Source organism: Crocuta crocuta, unplaced genomic scaffold, assembly GCF_008692635.1.
Source record: "Crocuta crocuta isolate KB4526 unplaced genomic scaffold, BGI_CrCroc_1.0 scaffold60, whole genome shotgun sequence".
NCBI classification, from domain to species: Eukaryota; Metazoa; Chordata; class Mammalia; order Carnivora; family Hyaenidae; genus Crocuta; species Crocuta crocuta.
The window spans coordinates 1,090,661-1,108,148 of NW_027527145.1; the positions used below are offsets into that span (position 1 = coordinate 1,090,661).

Consider the following 17,488-nt stretch of genomic DNA (forward strand, 5'->3'; position numbering starts at 1 on the left):
ATGTAGACTACAACCTGTATAGAAAAATCTGTTCCTGTAAATCAGCTAAGCTGGTTAGAAAGTGTTTTCCAAAAATTCAAGACTATGCTGTTACAATACTTACTATCTACTTTCAATGGTTACTTTATGAATATTCTAATATAAACCGGATGCTTTCCTTTGATTAATAAAATTACTAGGAAGACATTACTGGCATAGTCCAAAACTTAGGTGAAAGCCTCCTTGCTATTACCCACTGAGCCATAATTTGGAAAAGAGCAAAAAAGTAAAAATGCATATAAATCCAATGGAATAAGCCAAGAGTTTTGAATTAATAAATCACAAAAATCAATTCATCCAGACAAGGAGGCATAAACTAAAGATTCATATTGTGTTTCCATGTGGACCACTCCTTCACAGGTGTTTTAGTTTTTACTAATTAATAAGAGAGCATATGTTAATGGTATACTGAGCATTGGGCTAAATGTCAGGGGAATTTGGATTTTATTTTGGATTCTCCCATTTTTTTATTCCATGACTCTGCTCTCAAACCCTGTGCCTCTGTTTCCACATCTGTTAAAATAGAGATAATAATATTTACTTGACCAATGTGAGATTAAAATATGGACTTTATTTTATTTTTTTTAATGTTTTTATTTATTTCCAGGAGAGAGAGAGAGAGACAGCGTGAGCAGGGGAGGGCCAGAGAGAGAGGGAGTCACAGACTCTGAAACAGGCTCCAGGCTCTGAGCTGGCAGTCAGCACAGAGCCCGACGCGCGGCTCGAACCCACGAACCGCGAGATCATGACCTAAGCGAAAGTCGGACGCTTAACCGACTAAGCCACCCAGGCGTCCCTAAAATATGGACTTTAAAAGAACTAAAGCCCATGAATTTCCAGAAAATACAGGATTATTGCTATTTGACTAGGACTGAAGCTGTTGGGAAAAGTATCATCCATCAGCGTCTATAAAAGTCTTGTAAGTTTCTCAGAGCCCTTGAAAAGTTCCAGGTATGCCTATGATCTTGCAGTGGGTGGACTCACCCTTTATGCCCTCAGGCCATCCAGCTGCCCTGTGCCTTTTAGTCCCGCGGTGAGGCTGAATGCCAGGTACAAAATTGGGTTGGCAAATCCTTAAAACAGACTCTGAAACAAAATGTCTTAGAAGGACAAGTGAGAGTGTTGTTATTCCAAGTGTAACCTTCAGGCGCTGTTGAATAAGACCCTTTCTCACAGAACAAATGTAGTGTGATGATTCCCGTAGAACACAGGGCTCCCAGAGGTGAGTAAATTGGCCCACTCTGTTAAGGTGATCCCTTTGTTAGAGTGAGAGCTTCAGCCTCACCTTAAAGGCAAAGGAGACCACAATCTTCCTTCTCCATTTATGAAACAAGAATGTCAGAGGCCAAGGCTCAGCCTCTTTTGGCTGTGCTCAAGTTGCTTCTAATTCATCTCTCCCTGGCAAGGAGAGACTGGTCCCATGCCTGCAAGCCTGGCAGGTATTGGCAGCTCTCGACACCAGGGGAGTTCCCTTGAATGGGAATATTATTGAAGGAAGAACATGTGGAAGGAGGCTTTGCCCTGCACCCTTGTTCTTGGCTCTCAAACATACTATGCAGCCCATGAGAGTTATAAGCTTCAGAGTGAGTGTAGCCATTGTCATAGAATTAGGACGCTTATACTCCCAACAACTCAAACCCTTCTTGAATGTATAAATATGTTTTCACCCACTGCAAATAAGACCCTTTAGGCAAGCAAGAACTCCCTGAAATGTGAAGTAATATATTCATTCTATCATCATGGTATGAGATCAGAGGTTTATGAAAATTCCTCTCAACTCATCAAATTTCTCTGTATTTGGAGGATGCCAAGTTACTGCATATATCAGTCTTCATGGGGTTCATGGTTTTCCTTGTGGGCATGTGAAATTCACTCACAGCCCTAGGAACACTTTTGTAAGATCATATGCGTGAAGCCAGCCCTATCTGGTGTTTTTCACACCACAGAGAATTTGGCTTTTTGTTAATTGCATCTACTGTCTTAAAGCTCATTATAGACTCTTTCCTAAGTGATATTAATAGTAACGGTGGTCCTTTATTAATAATGTATAAGAACAATAGCTTTCATTAAAACAATATCAGTTAAGTGATAAGAGAAATGGTTAAGGTTGTGGTTAGGAAATGGGTCTGTGGATATCAACACTACTACATTCACTTATTCTTTCCTTTATAAAGCAGAAATAAATATAACGACTAAGATCTTCACAAAATTCTGTCACAGTTACAAAATTGCAGCCTGGTGTTTTCATTTGTAGGAGAGTTTCCTTAGTGGTATTGTGTGATGGGGCATCCCCAGGAGAAAAAACAAAGGATTATTTGCATGACGTCCCTGTGTACCCTGTGGACTTCTTTCATTCTTCCCAGGCTGGAGTCCCATCAGCAGCAAAAATGTGAGCAGGTACGCTGGTTCCTTGTCCTGATTTTGTTATGTAATGCCATGTGCCTAAATGACATCTCTGGCTCAGTTTTTCTTATCTGTGAGATGGGAAGGACTCTATCTATCTATCTATCTGAAATTTCATTTCCTTTGTAAGGTAAAACTGCACTCAGTGATGCTTTCTAAAGTGCTCTGAAAGATCACACCTCTGCTTCTGGCCTGTCTCCCACCTTATGGCTCCCACACCATTTCAATTTTTTAAAAATGTTTTTATTTATTTCTGAGACAGAGAGAGACAGCGTGAACAGGGGAGGGTCAGAGAGAGAGGAAGACACAGGCTCCAGGCTCTGAGCTAGCTGTTAGCACAGAGCCCAGTGTGGGTCTCGAACCCACGAACCGTGAGATCATGACCTGAGCCGAAGTCGGATGCTCAACCGACTGCGCCACCCAGGGGCCCCACCCCCACACCATTTCAGACACCCAGAGCCCCTCAGCTGTGTTCAGGGCATACACCTGCTCAGCGCCGCCCAGACCTCTACTCCCCGTCCTTCTTTCTACCTTCGAAAGGATAAGTCAAGATAAATGTTCTTAACGAATTCATCACAAGCTGTTTAGTGTTGTTAAAGAGTCATGGTATTCCCTCCTCTCTCCCTTCTTTCCTTTCTTCTCCTCCCTCACTTTCGTCTAAGTGGGTGTATCACACCAAAATGCACGTGAGGTAAGAGGCATAGCATAAATTACAGATACGTCACAACTATAAAATAAGTAAAACAAGGTAGGAAGCCATTATTTGAATAATGTAAGATGGATGGAGGGGAAATTATTCAAGAAAATTGAAGCTAGGGAAGCTCCTGAAATTTGGTGAAGTTTAATATTAAGCTTCCAGGCGGACAAGACAAAGAGGAAAACAGCAAAAAAGTATTTAAGGGAGACAGATTTTCCAGTCCTAATTCTTAGAAAAACTGATCATCTGCAAACTCCTAGGTGCCTAAATAAGAAAGTGGATAATGTCTTCAATTCAGGCTTTTGTTGTTACTGTTGTTAAAGTAGAGGCAGTCTCCAAACCGTAACTATATTTTGTTAAGACACATCACATATTAACCACTTAAAAAATACAAGCTGACTTCATTTATAAGGAGACTCCTGGGGCATTTGCATTTTTAGAGTAGGCTCTGATCTTGCTGAACTCTGAAGTTACTTACAAGACCGACATCTATGGTGTTAGGACATGAAAGCTGGTTTTGGAAGTAGGAATCTCTCCCATAATAACCGTTTGCTGCGCTCACTCTGGCTTTGCATTGTATATTTTCCCCATAGTGTCGGATTCAGCGTGCCTGCGAGAGTTTTATGTCCATGTCTGGTGTTTGGAATGGGGACTCAGTAATGGAGATAGAGCCTTGGAGAAAATGGCCCAGAAATCATTTACACCAAGCCGTAGCTATCATTTTCACTTCCCTTGGAAGGAGAACTCCCTGGAATTATTTCACATATAACCTCTCAAAAATATTTTAAAGCAAGCTTCATTAATCATTACTTGGCCCTTTCCTAGGCCTTGTCCCAAAGGTCTGGTGAGCTTTAAATCCCTAGTGACACCTGCTGGGCAGACCTCTGCTCACTGCGGCGGGCTTTCCATCAGCCCGCCTCTTCTTTAACATGCAAAGCTGCAGGCCTCGGGGTAAGGGGCTGGCTGCCGCCTCCTCCGCTCAAAGCCAGCCTGCTCATTTCTCATGCAGGTGACCTCTGCCAGAAAAACTCTGCACCAGAGTCTCCCCGATTGTCGCTCGGGGGTTGATTTCCACCCTGTCCAGCCCCCAGGAAACAAATGCGGACCTACCAAAGTTGGAGGGAGAGACGGCAAGGGCAGTGAGAGAGAGAAAAGACATCCAACAGCATCCGCCCCCACTCCCAGCCCCAAGTTACTCTAAGCTGCTTCTTTGTCTGAAAACTCCAAGGTGAAAGATGCTACTTGAGCCGTATGTTTTGTTCAAGCACAAACCAAATTATGCTATACTTGCTTATATCTGAACATATTGGTTTATCTTACATAGAGTTTAATTGATGCAAACTTGAACTTCAGTATGTTAGAATTTTAGAGAAAACACCATCCCTGTGATTTAGATTGCTGTGTTTTCCCTTTGAACAAAGCAAAGAGGAGCAAGGCAATTACACCTCAGCCTCTGTTTCTATCGTCCATATTCACCAGCCATTACAAAAATAGTGATTAACCTCTTGTAGTACTACCTCTGTGCCCTTTACTGTCCAACTGCAAAATTTCTTTCTGAGTCAACATCTGCATCCTTGGACAGATCAACTAGTGTGTAAAGTCCGGGTTAGCTGATCAAGCATGGCTTTGTTTGCATTTACTCACTGCGCATCCAGCACTGCGTAAGTGGTTTTGCATATTAACTAAGTGCACAGTAACCTTCCTTTACCTCCTCAGAGCTCCACCCCCTCCCACCCAGCCTCCTCGGGAAATCAGCGCTGTTACTCTCCGCGGAGGAAGCTGCCAAGAGGTTGCCATGGCAACTGTTCTGCTTTCAGCAGCTACTTTTCTGGTTTAAGGGGGGTGGGGGGGGGCGGTGGAGAAAAGAAAAAAAAAAAAAAACCTGAGGAGAACTAGGAGGCTTTCTGATCAGAGTTCAGATAAAGAGGGTCACAGTAATTTGCGGGCACTGCCTAAAATAACCCGATGGGTTAGAGAGCTCCAGCACCTGAAGCAAACTAAAAAGGTAAGCACAGTGGAAGGGCAATAATGAAATCATTTGGTAGTGGACTTAAGCTGAAGCATTTCAAATTGGTATCAGTCCATCTCATCCAGGATGCTGTTTTATGAATCTTTTCATTTTTGTCCAGAGCCAAACAAAGATGATGAGTTTTATGAGATTATAAACGGCAAGGGGGTAAAACAGCACCAGGATGGGAATCTCACATCTGAAAGTCATTTTCTAGAACTTCATTCAGCACCGGAACAATGCAGCATTCAGGCATAGTGAGCTGACAGTGCTCGGTGCGCCAGGTCAAGTCGGCCACCTCTGAGCTCCTCTCCAAGAGCGGTTTGCCAAGGTGGCCAGGGAACAGTCTCCTTTCAAAAGGAAGGTCTGGGCTGAGGCACGGAAAATTGCAACAAGTCCAAATACGGAAAGCTGGGCAAGTCAGACTGGTGGGTTTCATGGACATGCAGAGAGCGGTGCTAAAAACTCCAGGCACCTGGTTCCTGGGTTTCGGCAGCTGCCCATGAAGGAGCTGAGCAGGTCGGTGATTCCTGGCAGAAGGCGTGCAGGTCTTGGACAGGGCCAGGTGGTGAGTGATGGACCTGGGCAGCCCGTGCCTCGTCTTCCCTCTTTCTGCTACTCGCCCCCAGAGCACACCTGCTCCCCACCGCGAGCAGCTTCCCAGGGCTCCTCTGCAGTCCACCTCCTTCTGTATTATTTATTCACCAGTGATGAAAACCTACCGCCCTAACCGTCCTCACACAAGCTACTGTGTTCTGAATCTGTATAACTTTGTTCAGAACCTAGTAACAGTGCAACATCCAGATAAATCTAAAAAAGCATTATAAGGTAGGCAAAACAAGTCCAAAGAGACCAAATGGGAAAGTAACATGGAGTGTCATTCTGGTGACATTGCCATTCATGTTTGGTGACAAGATTATGAATATTCCTAGTGGAGTAGCGAGGGAAGCACTAAGATCTCAGAAGTTAACACCTCTTTGAGGACATAATGGTAGTGCAGCAAACAGTCTTGAGTCTGGAGCAAAGACAGCTGGCTCTTTGCATGTAATGAATCGTTTCTGACCTGAAATATAGCCAATCCTGCCTAACCCCCTGATATGTTCCGAAATGTGTGTCCTCCCCTCCCCATTCATATGTTGAAATCTTGACCCCCCCCAAAGATGATGATATCAGGAGGTAAGGTCTTTGGGAGGGAATATAGGCATGAGGGTGGAGCCCTAATAGGATTAGTGCCCTTGTAAAACACACTCCACAGAGGCCCCTACCTCCTTCTAGCTTGTGAGGGTACAAGAATAAATCTGCACCTGATGAGGATGCTTATCTCACCCTGGTCTCAGACTTCTAGCCTTCCAGAATTGTGTGAAAGAAATTTCTGTTGTTTATGAGCCACTCAGTCTCTGGTATTTTGTTATAGGAGCCCAACGAGATTCAGACACTCCATATTGTGGCAGAGATAATAGGTTTATTGTCAACTTTCTTTAGACTTTTCCATCTAGATCTAGCTATAGATGTAGACATAGATGTAGTCTCTGACAAGCAGAGGCATTTTTAAATAGGAAGAGGTGACAAGAGAAGGTAATAAAATATAAACCGCGGGAACAAGACATGACTAAAGCCAATTTCTCTAAAGCAGGATTCAAAATATTACACGGTTTATATCCTGAATGATCTTGGCAGATGACAAGAAAGAGTGAAACTGACGTTTGAAGACATAAAATAACATAAGGCCGAAGACCTGAAGCGTTTGATTGAAGCCAAGTAGTGCAAAGTGCTAGAAGGCACCCTGGCCGGGAACAGAGATGTGAGCTCCCGTCTCCATCGGGGCTCTCCTCAGTCGAAGCTGAGCGCTAAGAGTGAAAAAGGAGTGGGCTCTCCTGTGTATCGTTGATGTGGCTGGAGGCCCTATATTATGTAACAGTAACAGGATAGAGAATGACAGTTCCTCACAGACTACACTAAATGTGATTAAATTATCTCATCAGCTTTATACTCCTGAGTATTTGTACAATGCCAGAAAACCATCCGTTCATCTGACCTGTCTGCTAGACCCTTAGCACAGGCTCGAGGTGTGTGTTAGTGTTCAAAGAAATCCGTCCCTCAAACGGCTGATGGGACGGATACCAAGTCTGATCGATGCATCAAGTGAGTCCAAGAACGAGGCATGGAGAAATAATAGGAGAGTGGTGGAAGGTGGCATGAAAGCGAAGAGAAAATTCAGAAATTTGTTTTAGCTCTGCAACAGCTTCTATTCCATTCCTTTTTCACTGACCTGATCTAATTCAAGCAGCTCTTATCCCTGTGAAACACTGCCACCGCTGAATTTATTTTTATTTTGCCTGCTCGAAGGCAATGTAAAGCGAATTTGCGAGCACATCACCTTCAGGGAAAAGACTGCATTACTCCNCGGAACCGCCAATGAGAATGTTTTTCAGTGATGTCATACTTATACCTGCTCCTTATTATTTGCTGAGTTGTGACAATGTGGTCCTTGAGTCTCACGTTTTATTGGTTAAGAGACCTGTCATTCTGAGTGCTTCTGGAGAGTTTTAGACACTGCAGTTTCTTTACAAGCCCAGAATTTTTCAGCCTCTGCAGTTTAACAAACTGTTGGAGAATATAGAGTATTTTAAACACTGCTATCCTGAAAATGAATAAAAAAAAACAAACCCGTGATGATTTATAACTGACTTACATGCCCTCTGATATTTGGGACCATTTACAGTGTAACAGCAGCATATGCAAAGTGTGAGTTTTGGGGCACCTGGATGGCTCAGTCCATTAACCTTCTGACTTTGGCTCAGGTCATGATCTCACAGTTTGTGGGTTCGAGCCCTGCATCGGGCTCTGTGCTGACAGCTAGCTCAGAGCCTGGAGCCTGCTTCAGATTCTGTGTCTCCCTCTTCCTCTGACCCTTCCTTGATCACGCTGTCTCTGTCAGAAATAAATTTTAAAAAAAATTAAAAAGTGTGAGTTTTGTTTTAAAAAAGCCCACTTGAGCAGGACTTTTACTAATGTGTTCATACAAAGATCATGCTAAGGTTAATATTGTCATCAATGTGTAAAGGAAAACAAAATTATTCCATTTATCCTACAACAACTTATTGTCCCATTGAGAGGAACTTTCTTAAAAAGAACTAGCTCTAAAATGTACCAGTTTGTAGGACAGAAGGCATTAGAGCAAAGAAAAGCTACCTAGTTTATTTTTGTCCTAAGTGAATTTTATGTTTTAAATGAGGTTTTCATGCCATTAAAATGTGTGCCTCAGATCTCCCAGATTCCCGAGCTTTCCTGAGGAAACTCCTACAAACAGATTTGAAAACTATCCTACCTTATTTGAAGATGACAGATAAATCAGTTGTGCATGAGTTAGGAATTATTCAACCAACTGAAAAATTCTAAGAAATAGTGTGGTTCGTAGGAGATCCAAGTGTGCTCTGGAGGCCAGAACTCAGTTGGTGTTCTGATCGAAGGTGGCGAGTGGGCAAAGTCAGGTCCTCTGAGACTTGGAGAACAGAACAAAGCCATCCATGCTCAGTTGGTGAAGCAGAATGTGTACAAGGAGAGAAATAACCAGATTTTAACAGGCAGTGAGAGACTCGAAAGGATTCTTATGTGGGAAAACGGGATGAAAAAGGATGGGCATGTGTGTAACAGACCTCCTTGTGGGGATACATGTTATCATGAGATAATTTTAAAAAAGCAGGTGCACAAGTTAGCAGAGATGATGTAAATTGGGAAGAAATAGAAAGTACCAAATATTTTGAACATCCGTATCTCAAATTCTAATATGAAATATTTTTGAAATGGAAATGTCTTTGCAGCTGGACTGCATGTCTAATTGTCTGCTCAGTCGGATGAGGGGTTAACTAGATGTAAAAATTTAATTATTTAATACCTCAAATTCTTATACAAAATTGTTGTGAAACTTTGAACATTCAGTGAGAATCTTATTGTGTCAAGGACATGAAAAATATGGCCCAAAATAACATTTGGTTGTGATGAAGACTGGCGAATAAAATTCTGTCTACTAAAGTTAAAAGGACCTATAGCCATATCAATATACTTAAACTTCAACAATATCTTTACCAATAAACTGCATGCAAATTTTGATTCCAGGGATCTACCATAACATGATGATTAGTATAATGGCCTCTGATGTCGGACGGACCTGGGTTCAAATACCAGCTCCAACACTTTGTAGCTGTGCAACCTTGGTCATGTTAATTAATCTAAGTCTCAGTCTTCTTGAGGGCTAATGATGATAGCCATGTACAGGATTATTGTGCAGATTAGCCTGAGTAATGTATATGTTTTTTTAGTGTAGTGCTTGTTTCAGTAAAAATCGAGGTCCTTCGAGGACCTACCTGATCCACCACCAGGCTGACCATTTCCTTTTACTCCTGCTCATTTTCCCTCTGCTCCTGCGGTGTTGACCTTGCTACTTCCCAAACATGCCTAATGGGCTTCTGCCCTGTTGGGAGCCATTTCTGAACTCATAGGTTGAGAAAACTCCTTATGAGGTTAAAGTAAGTTGCATGGCCTCTTACCGTCAGATGGTGACCCCGATATCCACCTGTACCCAATTATTTCGGCTCAAGTACCAACCCCCAAGTCACCTTGTTAATTGGTATTAGGAGTGACTCATTCTGGCTTTGATATCTGGTTGCGCTTTGTGAAAGAATTTACTATAGGAACTTCTTCTTTTATGGTTATGGGAGTAACACTGTGTTCCTGAAAGACATGTTTTTCTTAATACCTCCCATTGAGCGATGAGTGTAACTTTTGCCTTTACTAAGCCTACGCCACCTCTGGGCTGTTTCCCATACTTTTGCATATCAATGTTCTGGAGAATCTTTACTGATCAAGGGATTTACCATCAGAATGCCATTTCTGGGCTGTTCCCCATCTTTTTGCACATCAATGTTCTGGATGGTCATTACTTATAAAAGGATTTTATCATCAGAATACCACTCCTGTGCCTTCTCCCAAACACTAAATCATAAAATAAAGTTGAGTCCCAGACAGTGCAGAGAGGCCTGGCTGGTGACCAGAAAGAATCTCACGCCTCTCTCATCCTTCCCTAGCCGACACCGTCCATCCTTCAGGGACCGCTGGACCCGGCCGGAGCGGGACTCAGGCACTGTCCCAAAGCTTTGCCTTTGCAGGTCCCGTTGGCTGGAACTCTTCTCCTCCCATGTCTAACCTCTTGACTCAGATCTCATCTTAGGTATCATCTCTCAGGAGAAATCTGACCTAACACCATATCGAAAACAGCATCCCTATGGCTCTTTCCTAATACACCGCACTGTTTCTCCATTGCTATGCATCACTACTAGATGTTACTTAATGATTGTATTTTTTATTTGTTCATCATCTCACGTAAAGGTCAGGTCCATGTGAACCGGTGGCTTTGTTCCCCTCTGTGCCCCAGAGGCTAGAACAGTGCCTGGACATAGCAGGTTTGCAAAACTCTTTGTTGACAAACACTGATAATGATGAAAACAGCACTGGGAACCATAAGTTCTTCAGGACAGTGTCATCGCAGGAATGTGGCTGTTCTGAGCAGAGAAGGGATCTGAACATTGCTGCCTCATACGACAATTTAAGATGTATACAAACTTTTCCTACTGAGCCGAGAAGTATTTCAGTTTTCCCATCACATGTAAGGGATCAAATTATAACACAATGAGAATGCATAGTCCCAGTGTTCTTTATGCAAAGGATGACAATGCTCATTAGAGTAGATGAAGTCAAGGGGAATCTGCTACAAATCACTGGGCCAGTGGACTAGAAGTTATTCGAGGGCACATCCCGGGTGGAGGGTTTTAGCTGGTATAGCTTTTCTGAGGTCTATCATTGCATTTCCCCTAAAGACTCCTGCAACCTACTTGTGTTGTTGCGTACAATCTTGGGACTTTGGATCAATAGCAATTAGAGAGCAGAATAGTAAATTCAGGACAGTGTTCAAGACATTACACAACTACACACACATTCATACACATACGAATATGTTAATACATATTAATTAATTAATACGTATTAATTAATACGTTCAGAAAATATTTTAAGATCTTTCTGTTCTGTCCCCTTCTCAGGCAATCATGATGAAAAAATAGACTCCCTTTTGGATTTCTATTTTCCTGGTAACTGAAGGACATTATGAGACAGCATAGAGCTTATGCAAGCATTAGCCCTGCTGACATTCCAAATGAGCAGATCAAATGCTACCTAATCATTCGGTTACAGCTTGGATTTGGCAGTCTTTTATAAAGTACTGAATTTGAAGGAGCATCTGCCTTTTACATCTTGGCTATGTCAGCACCTGTCGCTGCTTCTAGAAACTTCTTAACATAATAAGAGTAATATGGAATAAAATCATTGCTCACCAGAATGCTTTTTGAAAGATGATACATTTTAAAAACTACAGATTATAGAAAATTGCCTCTCTCCTCTGACACCTTCCTCTATTACTCTCAATTTTAGTTTTCCTACATTAGTTTTTCTTTAATCTGGAGACCTCACTAAAGCGCAGATTGTTTCAGAATGTCCTGAGTGGGGCATGAAATTTGGCTTTTCCTGGGTGAATCTATGTGCTGGTCTTGGACCATACTTGAATAGCACAGGTTTAGATGACATAATGCTATGTGTTTGGTTCTGGGCTTCCAAATTAGCATAAACAATTTTAATGAAGTAGTCCACTCCTCTCCCTCACATACATTCTATCATGTCTGGGTTCAGAGATTTTATTTCGAGGTAGATTCACATCCAATTGGTACCCAAGCCTTTCTGAATCTCTGTAAGAACTGTTTCTCTCTCCACCTGCACTGGGTTGGCTTGCTGGGTCCTTCCTCATCTTTCTCCCTCAAAGCTGCAATAACCTCTAATTTATCTCCCAACTCCCAAACTTATCTCCCTCTCGCCCATCTTTTATATTCTGTCACCATACTTTTCCTTTCAAAAGAATTTTTTGATGAAGTTACTTCCTTGATTGAAGACCCCTGCTGGTTCCCCATGCTTAAAATAGAGGTTGGCATGGGCTCTTGTCATCTGACAACCTGGGATGGAATCCAAGTTCCTTCCATTTCTTTTTATGTAACTTTGGGCAACTTGTTTAACTTCTGAGAGCCAAACTTTCCTCATCTGCACAACAGAGATAATACTACTTATCAGCAAAGGTGTAGATAAAGCATCTGGTACCATGTCAGCCATAATAAATGTTTAATAACCTAATTACTTTTTTCTTCATTTTCTTTCCAGTCTGACCAATTTTGCCTTCTTCAACCTCTTCTACAGATATTCTTGAACCTTATTCTTCCTGTCTTCTCTCCCTAAAGCCACACATGGACATCTCGCCCCACTGGAGATCTCATTTCCCAATACATCTGCTGAAATATCCTTCTCGTTCTCCTCCACCAGGCACATTCTCTTGGTCTTTCAGGGTACAAATCCTTTATTTTCCTCTCTAAAAGACCAAGCCACACTTGGTCTGAATTTGCCACTCCCTTCTTGTCTTCCTACACCACTGTGATAGTACCTCTTTCATAATACACTTCCTATGATGTGATGTTATGGTTTGTACCATGGATGCTTGAATATCATATTCTAGATATATATATATCTATATGATATATAGAATATGATATATAGATATATCTATCTATATATATGATATATATATCTATATGATATATAGAATATCATATTCTAGATCTAGATCTATCTATCTATCTATCTATCTATCTATCTATCTATCTATCTGAGAGAAATAATTTAGAAAGCTTTCCTAGGCCAAAGTAATAGCTTAGAGTAATAATCCCCATTTTCCAATATATTTTACTATCTTCAAGGCTCTGTTCTAAATGCTTTACATATACTTTCTTATTAGATTCCCTTGACAATCCTTTGGTGTAGGTACTATATCATCCATTTCATGGATGGAGAAAATGACATTCAGTAAATAGTCTCCCATGGTTACACAATTTAGAACTGTTAGAGTAGCAGTTTGAACCCATGTCTTTCTGACTCCAAAGTTCATCTTCTATACAGTACTATCTCACGCAATCTGCTGCCATAGCCTGGTTTCAACTTCTCAAATATAGATTAAAAACACAGCTAGAGATTTTTCCGGGAGAAGAATTTGTGATGCAGATAAAGGCACTCTCTCTGAGAGTCATATATTAACGTGGTTTGGAGACAGTAGTTATTAGGTAGATAAAACATATCTCAGAACTGTCAAATCCCCAAATCTGGACACCATTTAAATCCTTTCCTTTTTACTTATTATTTGTTTGGAAGAAGCCATTAAGTAATTCTGTTCCTGATGGAAAACTACTTTAATGATGCTTTTCTTTTTTTTTAAGCTTATTTTTATTTATTCTTTTAGAGAGAAAGAGAGAGCTAGTGGGGGAGGAGCAGAAAAAGAGGGAGGCAGAATCCCAAGTAGGCTTCGTGCTGTCAGTGCAGAGCCTAATATGGGGCTTGAACTCACAAACTGTGAGATCATGACCCGAGCTGCAAACCAGTCAGACGCTCAACTGACTGAGCCACACAGGCGCCCCATTTAATGATACTTCTCTAACTTTCAGAGATATGTTTCATTTTCACCACACAGTATTTTCATGGGCAGTCCTTACACAGATAATTTCCTTAGCTAAGTCATGTCAGAGAGTTCATTCCATAGCCTCTCGTCTCAAAGAAATCAAGCTAAAAACTAAGGCAAATCATGAAAAGTACTGTATACCCTCCAGATATTTTCAGTGGGGGAAATCTTGTCTACAAGAGCCTACTTAAAAGGAATAATTATAAAGCTAATTGCATCTGCAATTAATGACAAATTTCCAACTTGATGAGCAATTGTGATCCCAAATATGTTCAAAGCCTCTTGGTGAAGCAAATACAAACTGGTAGAAAAGTTTGGGGGCGGGGAACTCAAGGATTACACAGTGAAACATTATCTATCTATCTATCTATCTACCTACGTACCTACCTACCTATCTATCATCTTTCTACCTATCATCTATTTTACCAACCTTTTGGAAACCCTCTCAAATCTGGAGTCTGTAGAGTCTATAAGGTTTCTGAAACTGTTGAATGTACTTAGACCTGGAATACACCAGAATATTTGGAAACAAGAAATTGATAACTAGGAATATCTTACTGCTGAGACACGGTTTCCCAAAGTGTATTCTCTGGAATATTAATTCCATGGGCTAAGAGATATCAGGTGAGAAAACAAAATATTTTAAGGCCAAATTTACAGAGAAACACTGAGTCTAAAAATAGCCAACAAGTTTCTTTGCTACTGGGCTTCTCAGAATCTTTAATATGTCAATGGGTGTTAATACTCTCCCAGGATAATGTAGTTTCTGTCTTTTCAGTTTCTTTTATTTGGGTCAGGGAGTGTCTCAAAAATAGTGACCAGCAGAACAAACCCTGTAGAGCTGTGGGTAAGTGCATTTTCCCCCTAGGTTTTTGACATATTTTGTCAGGCTCTGGGCTAACATCCTACTCGCTGGTGTGCCACTATGGTAGCAGCTCTGAGAAGACATGATGTCTAGAGAGTAATTGAAGAGAAGTCCTACAATTGATCATTTACCCAAAGAAAATGAAAACACTAACTTGAAAAGATATCTGCACCCCTATGTTTAATGCAGCATTATTTGCAATAGGCTAGACATGGAAGCAACCTAAGTGTCCATCAATAGATGAGTGGATAAGGAAGATGTGGCGTGCGCGCGCACACACACACACACACACACACACACACACACACAGGAATATTACGTAACCATAAGAGCATGAGATTGTGCCATTTGAGACAACATGGATGGACTAGAGGGTATTATGCTAAGTGAAATAAGTCAGACTGAGAAAGACAAATACCATATGACTCTATTCATAACTGGAATCTAAGAAAAATACTACAAATGAATAAGGAAACGAAAAGCAGAATCAGACCTATAAATACAGGGAACAAATGGATGATTGCCAGAGAGGAGGGAGGGTAGGGGATTGCACAAAATGAATGAAAGGGAATGAGAGATACAGGCTTCCAGTTATGGAATGAATAAATTCCCAGGGATAAAAAGCACAGCATAGGGAATATAGTCAATGATATTGTAACAGCATCCTATGGTGACAGATGGTAGCTACACTTGTGGTGAACATAACGTAATGTATAAACTTGTTAAATTACAAAGCTGTATACCTGAAACTAATGTAACATTGTATGTCAACTATACTCAAATAAAAACATTAAACAACAAGTCCTACATGCCATACAAAGAGGCAAAGATAAGTAAACTTTGTTAACACCCATGGCATAGAGGGATTTCTATGATTATAAAGACTGAATATTTAAGAATTAAAGGAATCCTATATAATATCATAAACCTATTTTAAGTTAAGTGAGTTCATTTGGAGAAGCTTGAAAATTTCAAAATTTCTCCACAGTACTGCTAAGAATACTGTTAAATTTCAATTAATGTTAAATTATCACAAGGAATAATAACACATTGATGGAAATGGGGCAATTTAAATTTTATGTAATCAAACATTTATATTTCAGAAGTCAGGTTATCAAGGTCTCTATGTCACTTTCTCTTTCTTTTTGAATCTTTTCATCTCGAAATCATGACCTAAAAGTACCTTACATTGTCGGCAAAAGTAATGAAATTAAATATATTTTACTACTGTAGTAGCAGAATCACTGTATAAAGTTCTAAGCTCAAGGTTAACACGAAGCCCTAGTTTCATTACGATATTGATAAACATTACTCTCCCACTATAGGTACCTGAGAGTTGGTTGCTGTCAAAGTACTTTTTCAGTTTTATTTTTCTAGGGCATTTACCTGAAAAACTTTGGGAACAATAAAGCGTGTGACCAAGAGGAGATAAAGATATGAGTTTGGGATATAGATGTAGATCACACATAGATGTAGACTGAGTTCATCTACTCTTCCTGTTTTTGGTGGGCGAAATTTATCTTCATTGAAGATGTCCTTCTGAAAATTAACAACTTAGTTCCTCAGTTGCATTAGCCAGGTTTCAAATACTCGATAACTACATGTGTGTGGCTAATGGGTACTGCATCGGACAGTGGAGATATAAAACATTTCCATTGTTGCAGAAAATTCTACGGACAGGAATGTTTATGTTCAGATTTCAGATCCACACTGAAGTTAGGAATAGGGAAAAAGAAGAGAGGCTAACATGGCAGGATTTCATCAGCAAGTGGTGGTTTGTGAAATTATAGAAGATGGAAAAGATGTAATGTCCTAAATTCTTTTAAAGCTTAGTGATCTATAAAAAAAGAGTTTTATGCACAAGAGAGAAAAACCATAAACATGTAGAAACACAAGAAAAACTAGGTTAACCTTTAGCTCTGTATTCAACATACTTCTGCTTCTCAAATTATTATTACGGAGGAAGGGAACAAGCCCACCTGTTTCGAAGCACATCTTTTACATGACTCATCAAAATCAGAGACTCCTTTGCTCAAACTGTTTAATGCAAATCCAATTCCATAAGAGCTCTTAGGCCACTGGATTTGTCCAAAGATTATAGGTGGAGTAACCTCAAAAAGCATAGTTTCCAGCAGGGAAAGAGAAGGCAGCAAAGTAGTGGGTAAGGGGAGGACCATGGCAAATAGAAATTATAAAAATTTAAAAAATTAATTGCAAGTTCATAGTTTCCAGAGCTCCAGGGACACGACAAGAATGGGGAGAACATTACGACTGAAGAGAAGATGTAGAGAGCTTTCTGTGCTTTAGCCGAATGAAACACAGATTGAAACCAATCAAGGAAATAATTGTATAAGAGCTCACTGGAAAAACCAGTGAGCACTACTATTTTGGTTTTTAAGCAAGGGCTGAAGAGAGAAGGCAGTATAGAAAGAATGGAAGAGGGTTATATTTGAAAGAGTGTCACTAATATTCATGTATAATTTTCAATATGAAACAACTCTGAGTTTATATTTTAATGTTAACTATGTCTCATGTTAAATGTATCTAATTACAACTTCAGTGTTAAGAGATTCAGGGACAAAGATAAGTATAATTTTTCTGTGAAGACACAAAAATAAAGAGGTCTTAAAGATACAGAATTATGTTAGGATTTAAACATCAGAAGTTCATTAATTCTTCATTCATTTATTCAACAAAGATTTGCTGATCCCCTCTTTTTCTGTGATGGGCATTGTTCTAGATGCTGGGGAACAAAGCTAAGTCCATCCTCTAACGGAGTTTGCCTTCCTTTGAAGGAAGGCAGATAATAAACCAACAAATATACAGAGTGTCAGATGTTTATAAGTGCTTTGGAAAAAGTAAAGAGGGCTACAGGGG

At 40.5% G+C, this 17,488-nt stretch overlaps 1 long non-coding RNA gene across 1 annotated transcript in view; it reads left to right on the forward strand.

The window, feature by feature from the left end:
* The first annotated feature begins 805 nt into the window (after nucleotides 1–805).
* The window catches only part of LOC144229864 (uncharacterized), a 53,460-nt gene continuing 36,777 nt past the window's right edge, over nucleotides 806–17,488 (forward strand). Inside the window, exons 1-2 of the long non-coding RNA XR_013334639.1 lie at nucleotides 806–958; nucleotides 2,294–2,436. This is a non-coding gene — a long non-coding RNA (uncharacterized LOC144229864). The remainder of the gene's footprint in view (nucleotides 959–2,293; nucleotides 2,437–17,488) is intronic.